The 21,701-nt window shown below is 41.0% G+C and overlaps 1 protein-coding gene across 7 annotated transcripts in view; it reads left to right on the top strand.

The window, feature by feature from the left end:
• Positions 1 to 21,701, top strand: part of LOC141140669 (protein kinase C epsilon type-like) — a 358,981-nt gene that overhangs the window by 221,974 nt on the left and 115,306 nt on the right. Inside the window, exon 3 of one of the 7 annotated variants that reach the window (XR_012243976.1) lies at positions 5,744 to 5,963. The exons of the other annotated variants lie outside the window; for them this stretch is intronic. The gene's annotated coding sequence lies outside the window, so the exon portion shown is untranslated. The remainder of the gene's footprint in view (positions 1 to 5,743; positions 5,964 to 21,701) is intronic. 7 annotated transcript variants of the gene reach the window in all.

Below are 21,701 nucleotides of genomic sequence, written 5' to 3'. Positions count from 1 at the left end.
AGCTCGCCCGCTTCCCCTAAACTGGTGTGCTTTGCGCCTCTCGCCCGGGCTGTGATGTGAGTTTTACACCCGGATCTAGCACGGTGACAAGTTGTTAACAAATAGTTAATGGTAATCTCCGGCTGCTCGCACGGGCTCTGTGTTTATGGAGCTTTACTTCTCTGCCCGTTCTAGCAGCTTTGTGTCGTAGAGCCGAGAGGCTCGGGCTGTTTTTGTGTATTGCTGGCAGCGTTAAGCTTAGCTGTGGTTTTGTGGAGTGTGTGTTAGAAATGTTTAGCCTTAAAAAGGCTTTATTCTTGTTTTAAAGAGCCCTAGTCACCAACCTAAAATATTTTAATTGAAAAACGCATGCTTGCAATGTTTTTCCTTTCAATAAATTATTTTTTTCCACTTACAGTGTGCTCTTGCTAGAACTTGTGAAAAAATCTGACTATTCATCCTTACACGTCACAGCCTGTTGGGTTACTCAATTATACCCCAGGGGATACTCCTTTTCTGAGAGTATTTAATTAATCTCTGTGCTGGCCCATCTCCACAGCTCCTCCCCTCACCTTTCTACATAACCTTTTATAGCATAATGTACATATAATCCTATAGGAAGGTTGTTGTTAAAATGAGTGGTCTGGCAATAGGGTATTTTTCTTGACCCATTCAGACTTGCCCATTGTTGTGCATTTCATTAAAGAAGAATTCCAGGTATGGATACTTTTGTCGTCATTTTCATCAGCGGCATGTTTCCAGTGATGAAAACTAAATAAAAATTACTCTTAATTTTCGTCAATTGACGAAAACTATGATGAAAATCAATTCCAATTTTTGTCAACAAATGAAAACGGAACAATAATGTGATGGAGAGACATTTGCCCACGTGAACTTTCGCTTTATATAACAGCTAAATCTGTCTCTGTAGTTTGTTCAAACCTTAAAAATCACAGATCTCCCTGTGTGGCTTTCAATAAAGCAGCTGACAGCCGCTTCTCCTCCTTTCCACTCCGCAGCTTTCAGCTGCTTTATTGAAAGCCACACAAGGAGATCGGTGACTAAAACTTCCCCCGCCACCACACCGATCGTTGCTGAGTGTCTTCCGTTGCTGGATCCTCCTCCGGCTCCCCTTTGTGTCCTCCTCTGTGCTCCTCCATGGGCTCCTCCGTCCCAGATCTTTCAGGATGGAGAGCGGAGGAAGGAGCCGGTAAATCTGTCATTTACCAGCTCCTTCCTTTTCTGAATGTACAGTGTCAGAAAATCAAATATTTTAAAGTGAAATTGTAAAAATAATAAAAAATTTAAAAAAAAAAATAACAGTGACTGTCCAGCCACCCCCCCCCCCCCCCCCCCCAAAAAAAAAAGCACTGTAAAAAAAAAATAATAATAAAAGAATATAAAAATGGTCAAAAAATAAAAAACTACTGACATAGTCCACGCCTCATTAGTGCCACCTATCGGTGCTGCATATTAGTGCCACTGTCACATGACATTAAAAAAAGAGTATCGGTGAGTACTTGGAAAAAAAAGTATCGGTACTTGTACTTGGTCTTACAGTGGTATCAGGGCAAACCTAGTGTCAGGTGTCTACCGCAATGTCGCAGTCCCACTAAAAATCGTTGATCGCCGGCTCTACTAGTAAAAAAATAAAAATCCCATTAAAAAATATCCCATCATTTGTAGAAGCTATAACTTTTGCACAAACCAACCAATATACACTTAATGGGATTTTTTTTTTACCAAAAATATGCAGAATGCATATTGATGAAGAAATTAGATTTTTTATTTTTTTTTATTTGATATGTATTATACCTGAAAATAAAAAAAAAATTTTTTGTTTTTTTTCAAAATTGTTGCTCTTTTTTTATTTAAAGCGCACAAAATAAAAACCAGAGGTGATCAAATACCACCTAAAGAAAGCTCTATTTGTGGGAAAAAAAGGACATTATTGTCAGTTACGTAATGAAGTGACATATCGCAAAAAAGGTCTGGTCATGAAGGGGGTAAAACCTTCCGGGGCTGAAGTGGTTAAAGAATGTCATTCTGGTGAGTTTGTCCTCCTTTAGGTTTACTGGCATTGAATTTAGATTACCTCCTATGCCAAGGGGTGGGGATAGGAACATATGGCTTCTAGGTAGGCAGGCATGATGGATATTTAGGTTACAAACCAGGGTCCCTCAGGGATTAAACCTCAGATGGGACCTGGATTTACATAGAAGTTGATTCCCTTTTGCCACCTTATTGAATTTTAATGTCTTTTTCTAATTATATAACCAATTATGTTTGTGCTTTTGATTCAGTTTATGTCCATGTATGGTGTTTCACCGCTCCAAATAACTTGAATTATCTATTAATTGGTAAATTAATGACGTGGTGCCAGGAGGGGTTTGCACACTATAGATGCATTCTTGTACATGGCATCTGTAGTGAACAAGGCCCATAAGGCTGAAACATTACTTACATTTGCTGTCTGTGTCTTTTATGGAGAACCAATACATTCTGAAGATCATAAAGAGCAAGGAGTTGCGGAATATCTTTTGCTATGGATGGTGCGGCTGTTTAAATACAATAGCCAACAGTGGGGATTTCCCTATCTGTGTTTTTTATTGTAGATGGGGGAATCCATTGACTTCGTCTTCCTTAGTCCATGGGCAGAATGAGAAAATCAAGCCATGTTGGTTTACCTATTGTTATATCGACCTATAATACCTACTGATTGCTTTATATAGGTGTAGCTATGATGAAGTGAGAGAACCAAGCTGAATTGCTAGATTTACCATTGTCCCCTGACCATTTATTTACAATCAAATATAAAATAGGATGCAAGGTTAATATTATACACAGAACTATGTAAATTGATTAATAATTATTTGAAATATAAGAAAAAGGGGTCATATTAAGAAAGCGCAGTGCAAAGTTAGAGGAAAAAGCAAAATCACATAACATAACATAGGTAATATTCTATAAGGGCCTAGGTGAGGCAAGAAACCTGTAACACAGCAAAACCCAATCAACCACTGCATTGAAACCTGGGTATTGTAGATATAGCAGTGGCGGCTAGTGTGCAATTTTTTTTGTGGGGGGGGGCAAACAAACCTGCCCCCCTCACTCAAACATACCGCCACTACGCCCCCGTGCACAGACTGGCCTCCAGACCGGCCTTGGTACTTACACTGCTCCCCACTCTCTGCACCAGTTCCCTCTCCTCCTCCTGCAACCAGGGCAATCCGTCCGCGCCGTCTCTTCCCTCCCGGGCAGATCTCGTTACAGCTGTTGCTTCTCCTCCCTGCCGAACAGGAAGTGGTTCTTGAGACCCGATTGCCCGGGAGTCCTAAGACAGGTCTCAGGACCCACTTTCTGATTGGCCTGAAGGAGAAGCAGGAAGACAATAGCGAACATTATTTCACTAATGTCGCACAACTGGGTTTGCTCAGGACATAGTGCTCTGTGCCCTGAGCCCACCCTTTTTTGAAGCCAATTAGAGCCTCAGGCTCTAATCATGTGCTCCAAAAAAGTAAAAATCCCATTGAAATCCATGTGTCCGGCGCCCTGCGTGTAGATTAGGGGCGGGGCCCATGGATTAGGGGGGCAGCGCCCCTAATGGACGGGCCGCCACTGAGATATAGTATGAATATTTTACATACTGTATATTGATGAAAGAAAAGCCCAGAAAATGGGCAGAGAAAGGACTGGTCATTAAAAATTCACCTCTACTATATCTTGGGATGTAGGCAATTAGAACAGGATGATACCATGTTGGGAACCTCCCCCCTTGTCTCAGAATCATCTAACTTTACTACGATAAGCCACCCTGCTATGACAAATCGCTGTCTTGCTGGTAACTCAGTCTCTGGGAACACTGCCTCCTTTGGTTTAAATGAGCACTGCACTATTTCCAGTCCCCACCCACATATAGTGCCTTACCGATCGACATCAGTCCTCAAGCCAAAGCGCTGATGTGCGTTGTATTGTGGCAGTGCGATGCATTGTTATCATTTTCATTTTTTTTTTTTTTTTTTACTTTGATGTGTCACAAAATGACACTTAATTCACCTCTAGGTACTACACTGTGTTTGTGATCACATGCATAAAATTATATTGCGTGAGCAGAGCTCATAGAAAAACAAGTGTTTTTAATGTATTGTTTTGAACCTGCGTTGACCTATCTAATGGTCATGGTAGAGCTCTATCAGTCTGAGCTTACATTGAGATAAGATAAGGATAATACTATAATCAGGACCTGTAAATGTAATGAGAAAATATGTTCCGCTGTGGATATAAATAAATAAATAAATATATATATATATTTGCACCACAGCAGTGTGAACCTGCCCTAAGTCTATAACGAGTTAGGGTTTGGTTCAAAAAATAAAATCATTCCTCAGTTAGAAGTCTGTTACACCCCTTTCACACGGGGGCGGTTTCAGGCGCTTTAGCGCTGGAAATAGCCTCTGCTTAGCGTCTGAAAACCGCCTCCCATTCATTCTAGTGTGACTTTTCACACTGGGGTGGTGCGCTTGCGGGACATTCCGAAAGTTTCTGCAAGCAGCATCTTTGGGGTGGGTTGGGATCGCTGTATTTAGCGCTCCCAAAACGCCATGCGGGCAGCACTTTCAAAGCGCCTGAAAAGTGTTTTCAAAGTGCCGCAAAACGGCACTTTCGGCGCTTTTAACCCCTTTTTTGGGGGGTTAAAAGCGCTGCAAAAGCACCGCTTAAACAGCGCTAAAGTGCCACTAAAACGAGCAGCGCTTTAGTGCTAACGGCCGGCGCTATCAGTGTGAAAGCAGCCTTAATTTTCTATAGCCTTGTCTAATGCTGAAGAGTGATGGGATATGACTATTATTTCATGTGACCTTAAAACGTGCGTCAATAAATGATGGGCTGTTCAAACTCCGTACCCTCTGCCAGGAACCCCCAGCGCGCTGCCACTGTAAAAATACACAGCTTGTCTAACAAGGGAATAAAAGCTTTTCTGCCACACATCAATTCCGGGAACATTGAGTTCTAAATGGAGGCGTTCTAAGCATTATATATATATATGTGTGTGTGTGTGTATTATTCATTTATTTTATTTATTTATTACAGGTATTTTTATAGCACCATCAATTTACCCAGCACTTTGCATACTGTTCATTCACACCAGTCCATGCCTCAAAGGAGCTTACAATCTAAATTTTTTTTGAACTTTTCTTTCATTTATTCATTACTAGACATGTGCGATTTGTTTGGTTCAGAATCGTAATTTGGTCGAAATTTGGAGATTCGGATGTATCCAAATCTCCAAATCAAAAGAATAAATTTTAACTAATCCCAAATAAACTATAACGAAAACAACAAATTCATTAATTTCGTTTAGATGACAGGATGTGATAGTTTGGGCCTTTTTTGTTAATGTTTGAAGCATCCAAAATAATGTAACGATTCAGATCCATTTGTTTTTAATCTAGCGAGCGTAGCGTAACTATTGTAATGTGATTATTTTGTGTTCGTTTTATGTACTAGGGTTGTACTTGAGAGACCATTCATTAAATTTGTATGTGTGCGACTCAACAAAGTCAGTTGGGAATAAGTAAATGAATTACATAACGAATGATTACGTATTCATTCGGATTTATTTGTTTTATTCAGATGAGAGCGGTGCGGTAGTCTTTAGCTCTTGGATAATCAGCTGATTCTTTTTGCGAATGGAAGCATTTATAAATAAATACAGTAAGGTATAAAAAGTGAAATAAATAAGATGATTTTTACTTATTGTGTTTAGGTTGGATGGAGGTGGATCCATGAATCTCCAAATCATAACCTTAAGAATGAATCTGGAATTAACTTGGTTACATTGGTTACTTTTGGATGCACTTGACTCCAGCCAATATCGTCCAATCAGCTCATTCCATCTCTGGACTAGCAGTAGAGATGCACCGAAATTTCGATGGAAACATATCGGCCGAAAATAGTGTTTTCGGGATAATGCTGAAAAAGAAAAGGTACAGATGATAGCACTCAAAAACGCACGCAATTTTTCCATGATTTCACAGTGATTTTACCCTAATTTTATCACGCTTATGGTGTGTTTTTCATAGGTCATGTGACTCAAAAACTGCATCAAAAATGTAACACTGGTGCGTTATTGATGAGTTCTTGCTACATTTTCAATGCATTTCAACAGGGAGGTGTGTGGGTTTTTTTTGTTTTTTTTTAACTGACCAAAAATGCAGCAAGCAAGGTTTTTGAACACCACAATGGAAGCGCAAGGGACCAGTGTGAAGACATACAATATCTCTCAAAAGTGAGTACACCCCCCCATTTTTGTAAATATTTTATTTAGGACTGCGGAAATTAACGATTCATTCCTCGATTAATCGTTAATTTTTTTGATCGCTCAAATATCTTTTGATCGGTACTCGCCTCTCCGCCGGCTTCCGGGTCTTCAGGGAGTTCCATCGGAGATCCGGTGACGTCACGGACATCAACGTCACCGGACTCCTCCCCCCTTCCCCAAGTGCCTCCGTCTGCTAACGAAGGAAAGGGAGGAGGAGTCCGGTGACGTCTATGTCCGTGAACTCATAAATTGAGGAAGACAGATCCTAACGATTTGATTGATCTCACTGGTCAAAGTATTCAGATAAACATCTATGTAAATCCTGGACTTGGCTATGAAAATCAACATATCTGAGGGCTTTCCTGGCTGTAAGTCAGTTTGACGATGAACTGACATTGATTGGTTATCCAGCAATCAAGAAACATTTATGATGAGGGCACTTTTTTTTCCAAAGAGCTGACACTTTGCTGTCTCGGCAGGTGATGGATGTCTCTGGCTCTCCATTGGTCCCCTTGATGCACAACGGTGCTGTTTAAATAGACTGTAGGGTGATGCCGTAGCCCTGCCCCGCTGAGGAAGTTCTGATTGAACGTAACGCGTATGGGGGAGGAGCTACGCATGACGTCAGCTAAAAGTAGTTGGATCTGTATGTGCGTTATAATTAATCAAAATTAGTCGATTAATCAATTTAAAGAATCGATTGATCGAATTTTAATCAGTAACAGCCCTAATTTTATTATATCTTTTCATGTGACAACACTGAAGAAATTACACTTTGTTACAATGTAAAGTAGTGAGTGGACAGCTTGTATAACAGTGTAAATTTGCTGTCCCCTCAAAATAACTCAACACACAGCCATTAATGTCTAAACCGCTGGCAACAAAAGTGAGTACACCCCTAAGTGAAAATGTCCAAATTGGGCCCAAAGTGTCAATATTTTGTGTGGTCATCATTATTTTCCAGCACTGCCTTATCACTCTTGGGCATGGAGTTCACCTGAGCTTCACAGTTTGCCACTGGAGTCCTCTTCCACTCCTCCATTATGATATCACGGAGCTGGTGGATGTTAGAGACCTTGCGCTCCTCCACCTTCTGTTTGAGGATGCCCCACAGATGCTCAATAGTGTTTTAGGTTTGGAGACATGCTTGGCCAGTCCATCACCTTTACTCTCAGCTTATTTAGTAAGGCAGTGGTCATCTTGGAGGTGTGTTTGGGGTCATTATCATGTTGGAATATTGGCCTGTGGCCCAATCTCCGAAGGGAGGGGATCGTGCTCTGCTTCAGTATGTCACAGTACATGTTGGCATTCATGGTTCCCTCAATGAACTGTATCTCCCCAGTGCCGGCAGCACTCATGCAGCCCCAGACCATGACACTCCCACCACCATGCTTGACTGTAGGCAAGACACACTTGTCTCTGTACTCTTCACCTGGTTTCTGCCACACACGCTTGACACCATCTGAACCAAATAAGTTTATCTTGGTCTCATCAGACCACAGGACATGGTTCCAGTAATCCATGTCCTTAGTCTGCTTGTCTTCAGCAAACTGTTGTTTGCTTTCTTGTGCAACATCTTTAGAGGAGGCTTCCTTCTGGGATGACAGCCATGCAGACCAATTTGATGCAGTGTGCGGCGTATGGTCTGAGCACTGACAGGCTGAACCCCCAGCCCTTCAACCTCTGCAGCAATGCTGTCATCACTCATACGTCTATTTCCCAAAGACAACCTCTGGATATGACGCTGAGCACGTGCACTCAACTTCTTTGGTCGACCATGGCGAGGCCTGTTCTGAGTAGAACCTGTCCTGTTAAACCGCTGTATGATCTTGGCCACCATGCTGCAGCTCAGTTTCATGGTTTTGTCAATCTTCTTATAGCCTAGGACATCTTTATGTGGAGCAACAATTTTTTTTTTTTCAGTTCCTCAGAGTTCTTTGCCATGAGGTGCCATGTTGAACTTCCAGTGACCAGTATGAGAGAGAGTAATTAAAAAGTTGAATATAATACAATTTTATATATATTTTTATATTAACCTGTCATTTTCAGTTTCAGCCGCATCCTGAATTTTTGGTTTCGGCAATAACACTTTGCATTCGGTGCACCTCTAACTAGCTGGGATCTTCTGAAATAACAAAAGAATAACAGAATTTCTGAAAATACAAATTGATTCAAAACAACAAATATACAAAATGAATTACAAAAATCATTCTAACATCATAAATATGAAAAAACGAAATTATTAAAGAAAAACAAAATTCATTTCTCTGTCGTGCACATCTTTATAAATTACAAATATTTTTTATAGCACTGTCAATTTAGGCAGCACTTTGCATATTATTCATTCACGTTAGCCCTGCCTCAGAGGAGCTTACAATCTAAAGTCTCTATCTCACATAAAAATACATATCTATACCAAGGCCAATTTAGACAGGATTCATTTAACCTACCAGCATCCCATTGGGGTGTGGGATGTAGCAAGCTACGCTTACCAGATTTTTAAAATTAAATTCAGGTACACCCTTCTGACCACATCACCTTTAATGCCTTCCCGCCCAGCCCCAGCATCCCTTTAACAGGGCCTTTATGCCTTGGGGAAGCAGGAAGGATTGCTCCATCATGTGACACTCCAAAGAAGGTGCATGCACTATTTTTTGTAGAGCACGACAGCGCACGGTATTGCATCATCATTAGACATGTGCGTTTTGGTTTCATTAAGGTTCCTTTTTTCAGACGAAAATGTTATTTTTGGAGATTCGGATGTTAATGAATCTCCAAATGGACATGGTAACGAATGTCAACTAATCCTAAAAAAGTTAAAACCAAATTAAATAATGCATTTGTTTCATTCAAATGATTTCACATGGTGCGATAGTATAACCAAAAAAAAAGTAGAACCTTGCAGACTTTACTGGTATCGGAGAGAAATGGTCAGACATTTTTATGTAAAAAGCGTAAATATTTATTACAAAATATAATTAAAAAACAATCGTAAAAACATGAAAAGAGTACTCTAGTTGAATGTTTGATTGATTTTTAATTATATTTTGTAATAAATATTTACTCTCTTACGTAAAAAATGTCTGACCATTTCTCTCTGGTACCAGTAAAGTCTGCAAGGTTCTACTTTTTTCTTGGTTATATTATTTATGGATGAGGTACCCCTTATATCGCTTATTTCCTCTTTTAAAAATGATGGGATAGTAGTGCTGGCCCATGGGGAAATGTTCAAATTCGTACGATAATTCAGATTTAGATAACGAATGGATCCGAATTTCATTACGTTCGTTAATTCTGATGCACATGACACCAGTTGATATTGTTCAAAAAGCTCCTGCCATTTCTCTTGATGGATAATAACAAAGTTAAACTGCGCTTGTGATATCATACAAATCAAAATTGAAGCTGCACCACTAACGTGAGATGATATTGCAAAGGAAAAATTCAAAATAAACAGTGTTGCGCTAAATCCAAATAAATAATCAGTGAGTCCAAGTGTCAATCTCATGACACTAATGAAAAAGTCCCAAAAACAGTGAATCAGGTGAAATATGTCTTGAATTCAAAAACCACACACAATCCCCCCACCTTGTGAATTCACCACCACCACATATATGGATGTGCTCTTATCAGAGAGCATAGACCTCCTATTATGGGAGGTCAAAGAAAGCTCATGTGTCTCATCCTATATCCAGCAAAGGGAAGACGATGTGAGTGTCAGAGCTAGGCTCAGCCCCTCCTTCTCTGAGCTGGCCACTCAGCTGTCAGCTAATTGCCAGCTCCTATCTCTCCACAGTTACTCAGCTGTTGATGATATCCTGCTCGTCAGTCCTGCCTACTTAAGCCATCCAGTCCATAGGAGCTCTGCCTTTGCCTTGGTCAACATCACAGAAATTATCTCCTGCTATCCTGTTCCAGACTTGCTTTGCTGACATCCCTTCTGACTCCAGATCCTGCTTGCTCTTCCACTACATTGATCCCTGACATTTGGCTTGTCTGACTATCCTTTCCGGCTACTGAACTTTGGCTGTGTTTTGACTACGTTTGTTCTTTTTACTTTTCTTATTAAACAAGTGTGATTTAACTGTTCTTCTGTCTCAGCCTGATTTCATGGTTTCTGACAGAGAGTCACTCTAAACTGTCCCCAGATGTGCCGACAGTCCTCTTGTCTCAGATCATCATAACTGATGATATACCCCAATGAAGAGATAAGCGGCAGCAGTGTAAAACCATTTACAAGTCGGCTTTGTTAAAAGTAATGCACTCACATGTTCCAAGATAAAAATCCGCACAAGTCAAATCCAGTATACAATAACGATCGTTGGCTCTTCCAGGTAAACTCAGTGACGTGGATCTGTATCTCTGCCCAACCGGTTTCGTCACTAGAGGGGTACCACTAATTTTCTTGATGGGTTGGACAAGTGTGTGAAAATATTGAATATTTCCGATTCAATGATATATATCGAACATGTAGCAATCTTTGTTAAAAACTGCAAGATTTTTCCAATCCACCAGTACCAAAGAATACACAAAACAAATTCCAAAATCAAATCGGTTCAACATAACAAATATGCCGAAACGAAATTCTTAAATGAACCAATGCATCCGTAATTAAAAGGAAATTTCCGACGTGCACGTCTAAATACCTTGCTGGTTATTTGTGTATGAATTGTAAAACTATGTTGATTGTTTAACGCTTTGACCTTATGGACTATTGTCTGCAGATCAGAAAAATAAAATCCCACTTAAATCCATTTTAATTCCAGGTTTTAACACATACCATGAAAAATTCCGAGGGGGGTGAACGCTTATGCAAATCAATGTAGCTAATCTGAAGTTTTTTTTTTTTTTTTTTATATTGAATATTTGCCGGAGGTCCGCTGTTATGGTGTGGTTTAATTAAATGTGATGGGGCGGTTCAGTGAAGGGCAGTTAGCGTTGCCTTGAAGATTAAGAACTTCTTTATGCCTTCAAACAGCCCATTTGCTTTCCTAGATCTTTTTTTAAAAATGTCTTAAAAAAATCATCTGAGCTCCATCTAGCATTTTTGCGGCTTCACAGATCTTATTTGGCTTTATCCCAGTTACCTAATGGAGCTCCTGGCAGCGGCAGCAAGTTCAGACTAGTCAGTGATCAATGGCAGTTGTCTGACGGCGTTTTGATCACATGAAGGAATGCGCTCATTTCACTTTGTTATACTTGATGAATGATGTCACCTGGCTTCAGCTCACCCGTGCAGGTACCTCCCTGTGTGTTCCAGAACCGAGCTATTCAATCTAAATATTATTTCAAGGACATCGGGAGCGGTCCAAGGATTGAGGCATCTGGATCCAATTTACAAGTTGTGCCAGTTCTGCACTTTGAGGTGTTAAAGAAGAGCTCCGCTTAGCACTATCTGCATCTGAATGAAGCACATAACAAAGCTTCAGTATAAGTTTAGGAAATTGAGACCTTTTTCTGGGGTCCAACATTCATGTACATGTGGAAGATCTCAAATAAAAAAAAAATAGGACCTTTTGTGTTGCCACTTTACCACCTTAGCATGTCGTAGTAGAGCTTGTCTAACTGAAGTTCTTCTCTCAGAGCTTTCCATGCATGTGAGGGACACGTTGGTGGAGATCTGATGCTGCATAAACCCCACTAACTCCCAGGGACTTTGTAGTGACTTAGTTAAAGGATAACTCCACTTTCGTAGGGAAAAAAAAGGCAAAGAAAGAAAAAATAATATAGCACATATAATTGCGACACTAATCATATTGTGATTGAATGTTATTAAAAATTACCTTTCCGTTTCAATCTGCAGCCGCTGTAATTTTCTGAGAATGCAATGCAATATGGCTACCTGAAGTTGTTCTGTACATAGAATGTGTACTGACTACTCCCCAGAAACATCATTTCCTGCTTGGGTGATTGGCTCACCAATTTTCCCAGATGTCTGCCTAAGATAGAAAGTCAGTTTTTAGGCATCCCCTGCAACAAAAATGTCATGTTGCGAGAGATACTTTCAACAGGAGCATGTCTAAAGGGATGCAGGCCCATCAGATTTTTCTCATTAGTGCTCTGCAGCTGCACACTTGACGGTTAATTATGAAACCACTCCCATTAGACCCACTCAGTACAGAGGCACAGACAAACGCACATGGATTTCTTCAGAAGAACAAAAAGTAGGAATCTGCAGCAAAGTTTGTTATAATCCTTGTAATGTACATAGATCACCCAGAGGGTGTTCCTTTTCTCAACGAAAGTTGCGCTTAAAAAAAAAAAATCTGTAAAGCCGCTTGCATGTAAAGGGGGTGTTAGCATAGTTTGTAGTTTGGCCACTAGGTGGTTCCCTCTCCTAGGATATAAATAGGGGGTTGAGTCTGAGAGGGCAGGAGTTTGGGCGAAGAGCCTGTGAAGATGAGAGTTAGTGTTATTAAAGTGGACCTTCAGTCATTTTTTTTCATCTTTCCATCTATTAAATCTTCTGCCCTTGTTGTTTTAACTTTGGATAGTAAAACATTTTTTTTCTGCCAGTAAATATCTTATACAGCCCACTTCCTGTTTCTTGTCCGATAAAAAGCTGTTGATGCAACTCTGCACATGCTCAGTCTTCAGTGAGTTTCTATGCTGATCATTTCCTCCCTATCACATATGAGCAGACCATGTGACTATAGCGTCACACATGTGAGTGTATACACAGTGGTAAATGACAGCCCACTCCCTCCTTCCTTCCTCCATTCCCACTAAATACAAGGGGGTGGAATATTTATATGTAGATTAATGGAGGCTTCACCTCCCTCTTCTAAGACACAGGCTGGAGGGGCGTGACTGTCAGATACCTGCCCACACCTTGTTGTTTACACAAAATAATAAAGATTTGATTTCAAATATATATTTAAAACAGTTTATAGATATTAATTTATTTTTACTCTGTATTTATTTATTTTTTTTTTTTGAACATGTGACCAGCAGCAGAGGACTAGAAGCTCCTCCTGTTTGTTTCCCAGCAGACAGGCTGGGAGAGATCTGGGTAATGTGACAGCTGTATATCGATTAGGAAAAAGTTACTTAGATGGTTCTTTTTATTAAAATAATTACAGTGCCGTCATCCATATACAGAAATAGAAGGGATAATATAAATTAACCGCTTCCGGATTGCCTACTGCATATATACTGCGCACAGCTGCGTGAAATCGTGTAGCTGTACATGATTTCGTGCACTCGCCGCCGGCGACCTGATTCCACTTTGATTGGACACAGAGAAAGCTAATCAGAGGGTCAGACGGTCGCGATGGCCGCCAGCGGGTCAGACGGTCGCGATGGCCGCCAGCCACCCGCAATCGTTCACAGGAGAGGCAGAACGGCAGTCTGTGAGGGAGGACAATGGAGATCTTGTGTTTCTGATGAGCAGAAACACGGATCTCTGTTTTTCTCCAGTCACAGCATTCCCCCCACAGTTAGAAATCACTCCCTAGGAGCACACTTAAAGTGATACCAAAGGTTCCTTTTTAAAAAAAAAAAAACATGTCATACTTACCTCCACTGCGCAGCTCATTTTGCACAGAGTGGCCCTGAACCTGCTCTTCTGGGGTCCCTCGGTTCTTTCGGCTTCCCCCTGCATTAGATAACCCCCTGGTAGAAGCGCTCTCCCGGGGGGTTACCTTGCGGGCGTGCTCTCGAGTCCAGCATTCGGCCCCCACCCCCCCGGGGGGCCGCGTCATTGGAGTTGATTGACAACAGCGGGAGCCAATGGCTGTGCTGCTATCAATCCAATCAAGAGCCGAGAACCCCCTAGCCGAGAGACGGCGCGTCCCCTTGGGGACAATAAAAAATAAATAAGTCAATAAATCTATCCCATAGTTTGTAGACGGTATAATTTTTGCGCAAACCAATCAATATACGCTTATTGGGATTTTTTTTTCTTACCAAAAATATGTAGCAGAATACATATTGGCCTAAACTGATGAAGAAATTAGATTTTTTACATTTTTTAAAATTGTATATGTTTTATAGCAGAAAGTAAAAAAATATTTTTTTTTTTTTGTAATTGTCAGGTTTTTTTTGTTTATTGTGCAAAAAATAAAAACCGCAGAGGTGATCAAATACCACCAAAAGAAAGCTCTATTTGTGGGGGGAAAAAAGGACATACATTTTATTTGGGTACAGCGTCGCACGCCCGCGCAATTGTCTGTTATGGCACTGCATTACTTTATCGCAAGAAAATGGCCTGGTCATGAAGGGGGGTAATACCTTCCGGGGCTGAAGGGGTTAATGCCATTTTTTTTTCTTTTACAGCAGAATGGGCATTTAGCCCAGGTTCACACTGAGGGTGGGTTTGAAATTGTGTGTTCCAGCTGAACTCGCACGATTTCAAACTGACAATGCAGTCCGACTTCGGGGGGCGATTTGACAGACATCTGTGCGGGTTCATGCACAGATGTCTATTCAAATTGCCCCTGAAGTAGCCAAAAGTAGTACAGGAACTACTTTTGTGGATCGGTGCGGCGTCGCACCGATTCGGACGTTGCCTGAAATAGCCGGCGATTTGACATGTCAAAACCTCATGATGTGAATTTGGGCTTAATGTAAGTTAGAGGTGCACGATTAATCAATAAAAATCAAAATCGCAATCTTTTTCTTTAAAACAGCATGTCACGATCTTTCTAACAAGTGCAGAGAGTTCTCACAGCTGGGAAAAAAAAAAATCCAGGCAGCCTGCCAAGTTTTATTACAACACAAGTAGAAACAAAGTTTCTTTTCCTTCTTTTATCAAAGGAAAGAACTCCAGCATGTAAATGAGGGAAGTTTAACCATTTAAAGACCAAACCTTTTCTGACACTTGATGCTTACAAGTAAATATACAATAAAATGTACAATATAAATAATATTTTTAGCAGAGACCCTAGAGAATAAAATGGTGGTGGTTGCAATATTTTATGTCACACCGTATTTACGCAGCGGTTTTTCAAACGCAATTAAAAAAAAAAAAAAAACACTTTACTGCTTAGTTTTTTTTTAAATAATTAAAGTTAGCCCATTTTTTTTTTTTTTTTGTATAATGTGAAAGACCTTATACCGCAAGAATCGGGATCTTTATTCTAAGAAAAAAAACTGTAATTCTCATTTTAGCAGCATCACAGCTGTGGCATGTATACAGCCCTGAGTGGCTGCAGATCCTTTGTTTGTCTGGCTACACTCGCTGACCCCTTTATTTATATATTTCATGACTGTCCCCTTAAAAATTAAGATATGAATTTGATGAGATTTTTTTTTTCCTGCTCTCTAATCGGAATAATCAAAGCACAGGTGATTATTCGGGGGAGCGTGGTCCTCTTTCAACTGCAGTAATTAGAATTTCACAAACTGATCTGCATACGGTGCGCTCCTGGAGACGCTCTTTGATGTTCCAACATTGTGTTGGCTGTGTAAATTTTGCTAATCACTTTCAAGTGCTCGAAGCTTTTACCAAGAGAACACAGAAATATATTTTGTTTCTCAAAGTATCTTAACAAGTTTTTTTTTTTTTTTTTTAATTAAGCACTGAACATTAGCTGTGAAATGTATAAAACTTTTACATCTTTCCCATCCTAACCAGCTGTGTCGCTTCCCCTTTTACAAAGGCCAAAGTTTTAAACATTACTTCAAGTAGCATTGCAGGTTTATTATCACTTTATTGGTTGTTTGTGTCAAGCTGGTGATCCCGTCACAATAACCCGCCCCCCTCGGCCAATCAGAGGATACCTTGTATTCATTGATGATAATTCAAGGATTCTCGTGAATGGTGGGGTGCGCTTAGACCGAATTGGCTTATAGGCGGCAGCCGAGAGGAAGTGTCTAACTGGAAAAACTGGAGAGTGCAAAATCTGGTGCAGCTGTGCACGGCAGCCAATCAGCTTCTCATTTCAGCTTGTTCCATGAAGCTTTGACAATAAAACCTGGAAGCTGATTGGTTTGTATGCAGAGCTGCACCAGATTTTACACTTTCCAGTTTTAGTAAATCAAGCCCAGTGCCTCTTATTTTTGTTAATAAGTCTATTACAGATCCCTAGGCAAACATGCCAAACTGCGCCCCCGAAGATGTATGAGCATTATGGGGTTGATTTACTTAAGGCAAAGTGCAGTTGCTCCAGAGCTTGGTAGAGGAGGGGAAGCTCTGCTGACTTTCATCATCCAATCATGTGCAAGCAAAAATGCAGTTTTTAACCAAGCTCGGAGGAACTGCATTGACAAAGGGCAACTGCAAGAGTGCACAGTCTATTATTTGACTTTAGTAAATCAACACCTATGTGTCATCAAAAATATCCCAAATTCCCCCTTCTCCCAGTACAAATCTACCCCCCCCCCCGCTGAAATCCCCCCTCGAAAAAAAGCACTCCTCCGAGCACAAATACCAAAAACACCCCAATCACTCCTACTAACCCCCCAAAAAAAGAAATTTCTCCTGCTTGCACAGATTCCCTTTCTACTTCTACCATATTTTATTTATTTATTTATTTCAGGTACTTATATAGCGCCGTCAATTTACGCAGCGCTTTACATATACATTGTACATTCACATCAGTCCCTACCCTCAAGGAGCTTACAATCTAAGGTCCCTAACTCACATTCCTATACTAGGGACAATTTAGACAGAAGCCAATTAACCTACCAGCATGTCTTTGGAGTGTGGGAGGAAACCGGAGTACCCAGAGGAAACCCACGCAGGCACAGGGAGAACATGCAAACTCCAGGCAGGTAGTGTCCTGGTTGGGATTTGAACCAGCGACCCTTCTTACTGCTAGGTGAGAGTGCTACCCACTGCACCACTGTGCCATATCACCTCTTCTAGCACAAACTCCCAAATCCCCCCACCTAACACAAATCCTCTACCTCCATACCTCCACCACCCCTTCCAACACCAATCCCCCTGAATCATTACCCCTAGCACCCCCTCCTAATTTTCCCTCCTGGAACAATTTGTGCCCCCTGCCCCCCCCCAAATTCTCCAGACACAAATACCTCAATCTCCTTGCAGCGCCCCCACCTCACATGATACCATGCCCAGGGCAGCTGCCCCTCTTGCCCACCCCTTGTCCCGGCCATGATTTCAGCAGCTGGACTCTTATTGCATGAAACAAATTTGTTTGGTCCAGCTTGGCCTAAATGAACCTCACAAATGCGCTACTAGTCAAACATTCCCATAGACACACTACTAAACCTTGTGGACAGCCTTCCCAGAAGAGTTAAAACTGTTATAGCTGCAAAGGGTGGGCCAACTCAATATTGAACCCTACGGACTAAGACTGGGATGCCATTAAAGGTCCTAAATCTGTAAAGACAGGCGTCCCAATACTTTTGACAATATAGCGTATATTGAAAAATATCATATGTGATCCCCATTGGACTTTCAAGGCAGATAAGACAATTGTGTATATTTCAATAAAAGACTGGCGTGCCAACTTTATTACAATAGGTCCACATAGTATACAGTTACATAACATACAAAGAGATATCAGTGTTACATAAACACGGATAAAAAAAAAAGTGTTTAAAACCCCCATGTGTCCATGTTCTCTTTTATAAACTTTGTAGCGGAGTTCTACCTTTTGTTGCTCTCAAGAAACAGCTGTTTGTTTCACCATGTCCTTTGCAGGCTGATTGTGAATGGGAGGGTCTGGTTCAATATAATCACCTGGTGCCCTCTGTGTTATAATGGGAAAGCTGCAGTGTCTGCATCCTTTTAGTAGTAGTTAACCCTTGGAGTGTGTCACCAAAACTGAAATTCCTATCACCGGGGGGGGATACCTAAAATCTGGGTTGTATCTTAGTGCAGACTTAGATGAAAATCAGTTAGCCAATCACACAAGTAGAAAATTACATTTCTGCGGGCATTCCCTACACAAACTGTGTACAGAGCGCCTCCATATTGCCCTATTGCATTGGATTTTACAGAAAATGACAGCCATGGCAGATTGCAATGAAAATCTCATCAGGTTTATAATCCTAAACTGATTTTAAGGGAGAAGGTTTTTTTTTTTTACCTTAATGCATTCTATGCATTAAGATATAAAAACCTTCTGTGTACAGCAGCCCCCCTAATACTTACCCTCTAGAGCCAGCGATGTTGCACGAGAGACTCGACTGGCCGGGACTCTGTCCTGATTGGCTGAGACACACAGCAGGCGCCATTGGCTCCCGCTGCTGTCAAATTCAGTGAGCCAATGAGGTGAGAGAAGCGGCGGAGCTGAGCCATGGCTCCATGTCTGAATGGACATGCAGAGCAGTGGCTCGGCTCAGGTGCCCCCACAGCAAGCTGCTTGCTGTGGGGGCACTCGGCAGGAGGGAGGGGCCAGGAGCACCGGCGAGGGACCCGAGAAGAGGAGGATCGGGGCTGCTCTGTGCAAAACCACAGGGAAGGTAAGTATAACATGTTTTTGTTATTTAAAAAAAAAAAAAGACTTTAATATCACTTTAAATTACAAAATGGCTTGTGTAGCAATTTATTTGCTATATTTTCCCCACAAAAATAGTTACCCTTTTAAGTAAAAAGTACCAAGGATTTTTATTTATTTATTTTTTTTGCTTGGTGGGGGGTAAAGTTCCACTTTAAGCCTTCTCTATTCTATACAAATATAATGATAAAAAAAAAAATGAATTAACCACCTCATGACTGCGCTATAGCAAAAAGACGGCTACAGTGCGGCTCTCATTTTGGGAGGGCATTTATGGATCTCTTTCCGGAAACACGCCCCAAGCGTGCGCACCGGGACACAACTAATCACAGATCGCGGTAAAGGGCCAATCACAGTGGATCACATGTAAACAGACTTGCTGGGTAATGGCCGTCCTTTTCTCGCGCACTGTCACAGCGAAGAAAGAAGAGACGGTAATCTGCAATTCTGACAGGAAACATTTGCACTGATAATAAGAGCACTGATTATCAGTGCCCATCAGTTCAGCCCCATCAGTGCAGTTTATCAGTGCCCATCAGTGCAGCCAGGAAAGGAGAGCTGGTAACCGGCAATTCTGACAGGGCACTTTTACACTGATGATCAAGGCACTGATTGTCGGTGTCCTGATTATCGGTGCAGCCTCATCAGTGCCCATCGGTGCAGCCTCATCAGTGCCCATCAGTGAAGAAGAAAAATGACTTGTTTGCCATATTTTATAAAAGAAACTAAGAAAAACATTTTTTGCAACATTTTCGGTCTTTTCATTTGTTGAGCAAAAAAATAAAAAACCCAGTGGTGATTAAATACCACCAAAAAAATTACAAAAATGTAATTTGTGTACAGTGTAGCATGACCACGCAATTGTCATTCAAAGTGTGACAGCGCTGAAAGCTGAATATTGGCCCGAGCAGGAAGGAAGAGAATTTATCTGAATTTACGAATTTTCGAAATAACGCATACCGCATCTATACGAATGCACGTACCGAATTTGAATTTTTCTGAATTACCTAAATAACGAATACTGCATCTGTACAAATGGAACGTGCCTAATTCGAATTCTTCAGAATTTATTCGATTTCGAAATAACGAATTTCGATCATAACGATCCGGCAAAAAAATGAAAACAATGAAAAAATTTTTTTTTGGCCGTGCACATGTCTATTTTTTAGTATAGATATAAAAAAAAGTGTGTATGTATGTATGTATGTAAAAGGGAGCAAAATATATTTAATAATTGTATTAATATAATAGTTAATATAGCATATATTTATCTAGTAAATTATATTAAATAAAACTCCTATTATAAGTGCATGAAATCTGGCTTCATAGGTGCACCATATTGTAAAGTGGGTGGTGAGAGTAAAAACTGGTAGGTGGAGCAGTCATGCGTAGAGCCGTAGTCATGGGAATAGGTAAAGTTGATCCAGGGAAAATCAGATTGCCTCTTGAGGGATCAGGAAGGAATTTTTTTCCCCTGCTGTAGTAACCTGGATCATGCTTTGCTGGGGTTTTTCACCTTCCTCTGGATCAACTGTGGGTGAAGGATTGTGTATATGGGGTTGTATTTTTTATTTTTTGGATGAACTAGATGGACTTGTCTCTTTTTTCAACCTGACTAACTATGGAATGCGCATGTAATGCCACGTACACACGAGCGGACTTTTCGACCGGACTGGTCCGACTGACAATTCGACCATATGTGGGCTTCATTGGACCCGCAGCGGACTTTTTCGGTCGAAAATATGACGGACTTTAGATTTGAAACATGTTTCAAATCTTTACGTCGGAACTCCGCTGGACCCAGTTCCTATAGAAAAATCCGCTCGTCTGTATGCTAGTCCGACGGACGAAAACCGACGCTAGGGCAACTATTGGCTACTGTCTATGAACTTCCTTACTTTAGTCCAGTCGTACGTCATCACGTACGAATCAGTCGGACTTTGGTGTGATCGTGTGTAGGCAAGTCCGTTCGTTGGGAAAGTCCGTCGGACCAGTCCGGTCGAAAAGTCAGCTCGTGTGTACGTGGCATAAGGGGGCTCCAGGGGGACCCGGCAAGGTAGTAGAGCCACCCTATAGGAGGACCTACTGTTAGGAGGATCTTCTAGTTCTTCTTTTTTAGAAACCAGGACATTGAGGATAAAACAAAACTGCAGTTGATCAAGTATGTGAATGATGCCACTGCGTTTTATTTATTAGTACATGGGTTTAATAACACCTTAAATTAAATCTGTCTCCAGATATAAATTTCTTGCGGAGTTAACGTGAGAGTCTTATAAGCTGAATCATATCTTCACAAATGGCTTGGCATATGAATATTGTTTTTAAGATCACGCCATGACATTTCAGAATGAAACGACTGCCAAAACAAGCCTCTGATGTAAGAGGCCCCTCAAAATCAGAGCACGTTACATTTGCTTTATGAAGTCGGAGCATGGGTATCCCATAACTCTAGGACACAGTAGGTAGCTGGGAAAATCAGTAAATACAGTCAAATGTCTGTCGGGGGCCAGTCAAAGAAGAGAAAACTATTTTCTAACTGTTAGAAGGGGTACTGTCTATTAGATGCATTGCAACCAAGTCCTTGGCTTTACCAGTGTTCACCACACAATTGAAGACTAAAGGCTGCTGTAGATGGCTGCAATATCTGCTGAATCAGCTTGAATTCAAGTCATGGGTGCATAGCTGTGTGCAGCCTATTGTATTATTATTGCACCTCACAGCTCAAACACACATATATATACACCAGCCACCACTGGATTTTGGTCTACTTATCTTTATAGATCTTCTCTAAATTCTTAAGGTTTCGTGGCTGTCACTTAGCAACTTGAAGTTTCAGCTGCCTCCATAATTTTTCTATAGAATTAAGGTCTAGACCACTCCATGACCTTAATGTGCTTCTTCTTGAGCCACTCCTTTGTTGCCTTGGCAGTATGTTTTGGGTCATTGTCATGCTGGAGAACTCATCCACAACCCATCTTCAGTGTTCTGGC

The sequence above is a fragment of the Aquarana catesbeiana genome, linkage group LG04 (assembly GCF_042186555.1).
Source record: "Aquarana catesbeiana isolate 2022-GZ linkage group LG04, ASM4218655v1, whole genome shotgun sequence".
In the NCBI taxonomy this organism is placed as follows: Eukaryota; Metazoa; Chordata; class Amphibia; order Anura; family Ranidae; genus Aquarana; species Aquarana catesbeiana.
The sequence above is the reverse complement of the archived record's forward strand: the minus strand, read 5'-3'. Positions and strand labels throughout refer to the sequence as shown.